Source organism: Dasypus novemcinctus, chromosome 19 (genome assembly GCF_030445035.2).
Source record: "Dasypus novemcinctus isolate mDasNov1 chromosome 19, mDasNov1.1.hap2, whole genome shotgun sequence".
Lineage (NCBI taxonomy): Eukaryota > Metazoa > Chordata > Mammalia > Cingulata > Dasypodidae > Dasypus > Dasypus novemcinctus.
Genome location: NC_080691.1, coordinates 78,804,120 through 78,813,893, shown reverse-complemented (window position 1 = coordinate 78,813,893; position 9,774 = coordinate 78,804,120).

Here is a 9,774-nt window from a genome sequence, read left to right as displayed (position 1 = left end):
TCTTATCTTTTCTTAAGGAACCTTGTGAGTGGGTGAGTGGCTTGAGGATGTTGGTTTGGGGATTTGCATATGCAGAATCAGTGATTTCTCTTCTCATAATAGTAATTTTAAGAGTACATTACCAGAGCTGACCATCCTAAAGTGCATCAAGAATTTTGGAAACTGGGATGATACCTAAGGGGGAAAATCAAGTAATGCAGAGTGCTGATGACTCCTATCAATTCCAAGGAAATGGATCAAATGTCTAAAGGCCTCTAAAATTAGTAAAGTTCTTAGAGAAAGTTTGAAGGCCAAAGTGTAGGAGGAAGTCAGCAGATTCTAGTCCAATATTATCAAATCACTTTTTAATTTTTTCTCTTCCCCTCTAAAATCCTACTCTAGAATGTATTGTAAAGAAAGCCTAACCAGATGGGGGCAAGTTTATTTATATTTTAGAGTTGTTGTGAGTTTACAAAACAATCATGACTAAATTACAGGATTCCCTATGCCACCCTAATGTTAACACCTTTCATTGGTATGGAATATTTGTTACAATTGATGAACGCATGTTTTTATAAGTGTAGTAATAACATTAGTCCATGGTGTTTTCTCAGAAAGCTAAGTATAGAATTACTATGCATCCCGGCAATCCCTCCACTAGGTGTATACCCCCAAAAATTGAAAGCAAGTTCTCGAACAGATATTTGCACACTGAGTGCTGGGAACCAAAAGTGTCTGTTTTCAAAGAGCATTCAACCCAGTGAAGGACAAAATAGACAAAAAACATTTTTATATCAGTATGATAACGTTTTCACATACCTATGTACAGAAAAATGTCTTCTCGTAAATGACACTATTATGTTAAAAGTCTACCTTTTTCAGCTAAAATACCTAAAAGCACTTTAGAAATCTATTCTCTAGATGTAAAAACAGGGAAATGAGAAATTCTGAGCCAGCCAAATAGTGTTCAGGAAGTCAGCGACATACCTAGAAATAGACGGTGAAATGAAATCAGTTTTTGAAAATATGTTCAGAAGGAAAGGATATCTCCATTAGTTCAGCAGTACAGTTGGGAGAAAAGCAACCAAGTCTATGAAGGAGAAGGAAGCCTGTGAATCAGCTCAATGTGGAAACAAGATTTGAAGAGAGTCCTTTTGTATGGGACACTGCAGAAGAACTTTTAAAAAAATATTTTTACTGGAGAAGTTATGAACTTACAAAACAATCATACGTAAGTGTGGAATTCCCATATAAAACCTCTTGACCAATACACCACATTGTTGTAAAACATTTGTTACAGATCGGACTATTACCACTATGCTCTATACCATACATATGGTAGATTTTTTTCATGCCCCTGCAGAAGAACTTTGACTTCAGTTATTTTTGTCAAATACAACCAAATTTAAGAAAATGTTCACATAAATTCCCAGACAGGGCAGTATAGGTTAGATTGGAGTTAGTCCTCTTATGTAACACTCAAACTTTTTGCTGCAGCATTATTAGTTATTAGGAAAATGCAAATCAAAACCACACTGAGGAACCACTTCATCAAAAAAAAAAAAAAAAGGAAAATAGTAAGTGATGATGATGTGGGGAAATCAGAACTTTAGTGCCCTGCTGACGGGATTTTAAAATGCTATAGCCAACGTGGGAAAAAGTTTGTCTGGTAGTTCCTCAAAAAATTAAGTACAGAATTACAAGAGAAATTGATAACTGGTTCTTCAGAAAATACATGTTGTTGCATGTTCATACCAGCACTATTCACAATAGCCAAAAGATGGAAATAGCCAAATTCTCACTAACAGATGAATGGATGAACAAATTGTAGTAGAGACATATGATGGAATATTATTTAGTCACAAAAAGGAATGAAGTACTGTTCAATGCTACAATTTGGATGAAACTCAAAAACATTTGCTCAGTCCAACAACGGTTACATATTGTATGATGCCATTTATGATCAATATTCATAATAGGTAAACACATACTATCAATGCAGAATGGTAGGTGAATGGTCTACAGGAGGGAAGACTCTAGGAGTAACTGTCTAATAGGCACATGGTTTTGGGATGATGACAACTTTTGAAACCACAGAGAGGTGATGGTGTATAACAAGGTGCCAATGATTTACTTTTCTTATGGGTTTAATTGTCTCCCCTAAAAAAAGACATGTTCTAACCCTTACCCCAGGTCCTATGAATGTGACATTATTTGGTAAAAAGACATTGAAGATGTTATTATTAAGATGCGGTTGAACTGGATTTAGGGGACCCTAATCCAATATTACTAGTGTCCTTATTAGAGAGAATTGATAAAGACAAAAGGGAAAATGTCATGTGACGACTGAGACAGAGAATACTGTGGGTTGCCAACAAGCCACTGCCAGAAACCAGGAGAGAGATTAAACCAGATTCTTCCCTATAAACTTCAGATGAAGCATGCTGACATGTTGATCTCAGACTTCTGCCCAACATCTCTGTGAGACAATAAATTTCTCTTCTTTCACACCATCCAGTTTGTGGTCCTCTGTTACAACAGTACTAGGAAACTAGCACAACCTTGAAATCGTTAATTTTATGTGATGTGGAATCACTTCCATTAAAAAAAAATTTTTCTCCATGATCTTTTCCTTGGCAAATTAAGAGAGTAGGTCTGCTATACCAATAGAAAACTGATAAATTGAAATGCCTGCACCCAAGAGAAATCCCTGAAATTCTGAGTACTCCATGTGTTCACAGCCCAACTCTGAGACTTGAAATAGGTATTTTTTTGTTATGTGAATTGCACCTCAGTTTACAAAAGGCTGCTGCTTCATCTTGTATTTGGCAAATGAGATTACACCTATCTGCATGTGATTGAATGTTTGATTATTTGCAAAAACGGATGCAAGAATTGCCCATCTTGGAGTGTGGTCTCTTCCATCCTGGGGAATAGCTTGGCCATGTTACCAGTTTTGGCCAAGGGGTCATAGCTACAGAATGCAAGCAGAGATTTGGAAAGCAGTTGCATATGTGGCTGTTCCTCTCTCGCTGCACTTGTGACCATGTGAATACACTCGAGGTAGCAGGTACAGGATGAGAGGCCACACGGAGGAGAACAAAGGCTTGCTAGCCAATGATCTAGGGATCTGGCTGCCAACACGCTAACCACCAGAAGTCTGGACAAGGCCATGCTAGGTCATCCAGGCACCGGCCTACCCACCAACCAAACCCAAATACAAGGAAGCACCCATGGCAGACCAGCTGAGCCATCCCCAACTGGGGAAACTGGCAAGTCAAACCAGAAAATCATGAGCCATATTAAATGGCTTTTGTTTTAATTAACAAAGTTTCAGGATGGGCTGTTTTGTAGACAGAGCCAAGGGATACACTGCACAAATTAGACTGGAAGCAGTTCATCACACACATGTTATCAAGCAGGGTACCATTTGACTTCACCTCCCACACACAGCTAGTTAGATTAGTGATTGTCTCATGTGCAAAATTTTGGAGGTTGACTGGCCAATCAATTCAACTCATAAAACCCCAGAGAGAGACACAGAGAAACAGTAAAGAATGCCAAGGAATAAACTGAGAGCTAACAAGGGAAGAAGCTGTCAGACAGGAGAGCTGTTGATGACCATCTTCTCTAACCCCTACGTGTATTTCATCCTGCCATAGTAGACCTGCAGGCTGTCACCATTATCTGTACTCATCATGAATCCAATTCACTTCACAAACCAAGGGAACAAATGCTCAGTCTAAGGAACAGTGGGAATGGGATCACTTCTCATACTTTAATAAGCATGTAACAGGAAGCAAATTTGGCTCAATGGATAGAGAGTCTACCTACCACATGGGAGGTCCACGGTTTAAACCCAGGGCCTCCTTGACCCATGTGGAGCTGACCTACGCACAGTGCTGATGCATGCAAGGAATGCCATGCCATGCAGGGGTGTCTCCCGTGTAGGGGAGCCCCACACTTAAGGAGTATGCCCCATAAGTGTGAAAGAAAGTTCAGCCTGTCCAAGAGTGGCAGCCACACACACACAGAGCAGATGCAGCAAGATGATGCAACAAAAAGAGATACAGATTCCTGGTGCCACTGACAAGAATAGAAGCAGACACAAAAGAACACACAGCGAATGAACATAGAGAACAGACACCTGGGGTGGGGGGGAGAGGAGAGAAATAAATAAAAATAAATCTTTAAAAAAAATAAGCATGTAACAGTTAACTTTGGGAGATTGTAAAGAATATTATCTCCTTCTTTCTCCAACCTGTTCTGTTATCCTGTATGAACTTTCTCAAATGCCCTCTTGTGCTCTCTTCCAGCTGAGACTGGCCAGTGGTAGCCATGAAGGACAGAGGGGGACAGGAAAAAAATTCATAGTATTTATTACCCCAGATTTCCCTCACCCCCTTATAGGGTCATCACATTTGGGCAGTGGTTGGATTCTCCTGAAACCCTCCCAGGTTCCTACAACTTCTCCCTCTCCTTGCCCCTTCAAGCCTGGTGAAGCAGGCTAGTAAGATAGGGAATCAATAGATGGATCTGGAACATGGCAGAGAGTCCATGTGGACATCAGTGACCCCCAAGATGGCTGCCAGAAACCTTCCCAAGAGTCTGTTTTCACAACAAAGACTTTTTTCTGGAAGCCAGGAGAAGCCCCGTAGGAAAAGCCCTCGATATTCCCCAAGGACTTTATCATTGGGCCCTCATGGGGAATTTATGGGTGGGGTAATCAATCAAAATAGCAAACAGCTGGAACTCCTCTCCTGCCATTAGCAAAGGGGTGGAATGATTAATGGTTCAAAAAGCAGACAGCGAGGCCTGAATGAGTGCTCTTGCTCTCCCGTTCTATGGCCTCTGGACCCGTTCCTGCCCTCTGTGCACCACTCTTGCCATTTTTCCTCTGCCATGTGGCCATGCAAGTAAAACCTGGGCATTTATAATCTATAATGGGGAATTGTAGTCTGTAAATCAGTCCGCTTTATCACTTCTCAACACTTTCTTCACTACCTGGAACCCTTGATCTGTTATTTTCTCCCATTTCTCATCCCTCCATTCTGAATAGATGACTGGCCTAACTCACACAATGTGCTCTTGAAATTCATTTGTGCAGCATAGTCAAAGACCCGAGATAAAATTCGGTAACACTAGGATTAGTCAGAACAACCCTAATTGTTATTTTGTGTGATCTATTAACTTTTTTAAAAAGGTAATTAAAAAATTAAATACAAAACAAATCTATATATATGTATGCTAAATATCTGTCTATTTATTCTGTTAAAGTTTAACTGCATTTATCGTGCTTTTAAAAAATAGAAATAAAAATAAAACATTGGGAATATTTTGGTTATAAGCCATTAATTAAGAAACAACATTCTTGTGCAAAACTGCATGGTCATAGTGCAAATTTTTTAAAAAACCTTCCAGGAGAACTTTAAAAAAAAAAGGAAAAAAACCCTAATTGTTATTCTCAGAGTTCCCCACCATCCTTTATAGATTTTTCTTAGCCCTGCCCACAACTATATAAATAATCCCTTCTCCAAATCTCTGTACTTCAACCTATGTGACTGTTCAGATTCTTTTCTGCCAAGCCACCAACTGTAGTACACACGATGGCATTATCCTAGCTCTACTGATTGCAGCCGGAAACCAAACCTTTCTTAACCACAGTCACGAAAGAGGAAGCCGCATTTCAAAAAAAGAAGGAAACGTCATCCTCTTACAAACATACGAACCCAGGATAAAAACACAAATGCCATCTCCTCCTTTGCCAGTCAGTTGAAATAATTGTTTCTCAACACATACCCTGTGCCTAGAAATGGTGATATTCAGTATGTGGGTTGACGTGACTTACGGGAAGGCGTTCTACCTCACAATAACATGGAATAAAAATCAAGCAGTTGACATCATCAACATGATGATGTAAGACAACCCTTGAAAAAGCCTCCCCAGGGATTTAGAGAACAAAAGGACAAATTCCACTTGCTTAAAACTCTAGAAGAGGACAGAGACTGGAGAAGGACTCTACAAATGCCAAATCAAAGAAACAGAAATATCTCAGGTAGGAAATTAAATCCCAGACTACCAGATGGTTCCCAGTTCCCCTCCTCCTCATTCAGTCCCCAGCAACTTGGGATTTAATCACAGGCAGCTTCCTTTGACTGCACCAACCCCAGACAGAGAATGTAGACCCATCACAGCAGTGTGTTAGAACTCCACGCATATCCAGGCACATGGATTTAAGTCCTCAAAAAGCAAGGATGGGAAAGTGGATTTGGCTCAACTGATAGAGTGTCTGCCTACCATACGGGAGGTCCAGCATTCAAACCCAGGGCCTCCAGATCTGTGTGGTGAGCTGGCCCACACGCAGTGCTGATGCATGCAAGAAGTGCCATGCCAAGCAGGGGTGTCCCACACATAGGGGAACCCCACATGCAAGAAGTGCACCCAGCAAGGAGCCACCCAACATGAAAAAGCACAGCCTGCCCAGGCGTGGTGCCACACACATGGAGAATTGATGCAGTAAGATGACTCAACCAAAAGAGACACAGATTCCTGGTGCTGCCAAGAATGCAAGCAGACACAGAAGAACACACAGCGAATGGACACAGAAAGCAGACCTGGGGGGTGGGGAAGGGAGAGAAATAAATAAAATATTAATCTTTGAAGGAAAAAAAAAGCAAGGATGGAACCCAAGCCACTGAAGATTGCTGCATAACAAAGGGCCCTTGAGGGGACCTCATATATTTTTAATGTAATATTAAAAAAAAGACAAAAAATTAATAAACATGTATATAGAAAAAAAAGAGAAAATCTGAACAGGCAAATACAGTATATTCTACAAGTATAGGTAAATTATACTAAGCATCAAAGAAGAGCCTTAACCCAAAGTTGATCAATGGCACAACACTAGACAAGAGATAGAAACTGGCCTTAGAGTTAATTCATCAAGATAATCATATGCCTAGACATCAGCAAAAAAATTACTAGCCACTCCAAGAAACAAGGTGATAAAAACTGATCAAGGGAAGAAATTAAAACTTCATAGGATACAAAGAAGTTAGGATACCCAAATATTTTCAGACAAATTCCTAAATCAATTCAAGGAGATGAATAAAATATGCATAAAGAGAAAGTGATATTAAGAAGACAAAGTGTGAACATAAAAAGAATTTGAAAGTACAAAAAGAAACAAAAAACAACAATAACACTAGAGGCATTCAAAACAGATTTGAACAACCAGAAGAATCAATGATTAGAAGACAGGACAATCAAAATCATGCAGAGATGTCTTGGAGTTCAGTGCATTGCCAGTGGACCCTCCTGAGTGTGATGGAGCTGTACTCAGATGTGACCTCTCTACGCATGCCTCTCCTTTCACTTTTACTGAACCTGTGGTTGGTGCTGGGGTTGATGTATGCTCAAAAGACTTGAATCTCTGGACTGTCCACGTGCCAGCTGGGGTCTGAGCTTTAGCAGATTTGCAACAAATATTCTCCGGTTCATTGGAATTACCCAGGTCACAACAGGGAGGTTAAGATGGTCAACCACTACACCAGGGAACCAATAGGGTCTACAGCTGCAAACAGTAGAATCGCATCCATCAGCCATGTGAGATCTAAGCCCCCTCCTGATTTAGAGGTGGACTGGACATCACCATCCCCAGTGTCTACAGGATGGAGGAATATAATATGGATTGGAATGAACTTGCTGGTATTCTACTATAGAATTGTTGTGACCCTAGCAATGGAAGAAAATCATTGTTGTGAAGATGGTAGCCATGGGAGTTGCTGAGGGCAGGGAGAGGGAGAGGGAGGAAGAGGTGTGATAGGGGACATTTTGGGGACTTGGAGTTGTCCTGAATGATATTGCAGGGACAGATGCAGGACATTGTATATCCTGCCATAACCCACTGGATGGACTGGGGGAGAGTGTGAACTACAATGTAAACTATGGTCCATGTGGCATGGCAGTGCTCCAGAATGTATTCACCCAATGCAATGAATCTGCCACACTGATGAAAGAGAGAATGTTGATATGCGAGGACCAGGGGGAGGGGGACAGTGATTATATGGGAACCTCTTATGTTTTTTAATGTAACATTTTGTGTGATCTATTTACCTTTTTTAAAAATGGCAATAAAAATTTGCTTAAAAAATTTAAATGTCAGACAACATAGGACAAATATTGTATGGTGTCACTAATATGAATTAAATACAATTAGTGAAGTCATGGAGTATAGGTTACTAGGAGATAGACTGAGGGTTAAGAAGTGGGGGCCAAATGTCTGCAGAATTTTTTATTAGGTTGATTGTAAATATTTGCAAATGGATACAGATGATGGTCACACAATATAATGAATATTACTAGCACTAGTGGTATATAAATGTATTTGCGGGTGAAATGGGTAGTCTAGAGTCTTAAATGACAATAGAAAGCAAGCTAGAAGTTAATCTCTGGACTGCATAATAGAGTGATTTCACTGTGTAATATAGTGATTTCAGTACTAGATGAGTCTTGTGGTTAATAGCACAAATCCAAGGACCTTTTTCCATGAACTAGAACAAATGTAGATCACTATTACAAGGTGTTAACAATGTGATGATATATGTGAAAATAAACAACTCGTGGTAACTTGTAGACTAAAGTTAACAGTAATCGTGTGACATTTTTGCATCAATGTCAGCAAAAGTACTATATCAATGCTAAGGGTCAGCAATAGGGGAGTATAATAAAGAGGCTTGGGATTTTTATTTTTGGATAATAAAAAAAAGAAAAATGTTCTAACATTAGATAATGGGGATGATTGTGCAACTCCGTGAAAGTAATAAAGACACTGAATTGTGAACTTAGAAAGAGAAAATGATGTAAAATTGATTGTGGTGATGTCAGTATACTCTGTGATGATACTGAGAACCATTGAGTGTGCCCTTTGAATGGATTGTACAAGGCACAGAATGTGTAATGTGGGAGGAAGGGCGCCCAGCTTGCCACAGTAGCAAACGGTGCGGCAAGAAGTGATACCGCCTCTGCCCACTGGGCCTAGATAAGGTGACCACGCCTGACTAGGCTTTTGCTGCTAGCGGCTGGCCGGCGCTGCCCTCCCCCTTTCTATCTCCCGCCTAGCCCAACATCCGGCCAGCTCTCACTCCCCCTTTCCCCTCCCCTATTCCAAACCTCTCAGCTAGTCCTCCCTATATCTTACTCCTCCCTCTACCCAACCCTATATAACCAAGTGTACTTCCGTAATAAAGCAGACCTGTTCTTGCGCTCAAGCGGTCTCCGTGGTTTTTCCCCAACCGCGCGTCCCCCACGCCTGGAGAACCGGTGCTCCCTCTTGGGGCACCCCCCGCTGGTGGTTTGGCAGGAGCAAGCCCCCCCGACTCTTGGGCCCGAGCGAGGACGAGACCCTCACGCTCAGCCACAGTGTAACACAGTGAGCCCTCTGGTGGATGATTTACTGTGGTTACCAGTACAAAGATGAGAATGCTCTTTCAAGAACTAATAAATGTACAAAAATATTACATGGTGTGATGGTTAGGCTATTGTGTCAACTCGGCCAGGTAACTGTGCCCAGTCGTTTGGTCAAGCAAACACTGGGTTAGCTGTAAAACAAGGGCATTTATGAACTTTAGTCACCATTGACTTTACTGCAGTAGTAAATCATAGATAGTTGCTTACAATTACATCAATCAGGGAGATTGCCATCAGCAATGAGTGATGCTTAACCCAGTCAGTTGAATGCCTTAAAAGGGGAAGTGATTCCAGCATTGGGAGAGAATTTCCCAGCTCATCTTTTTC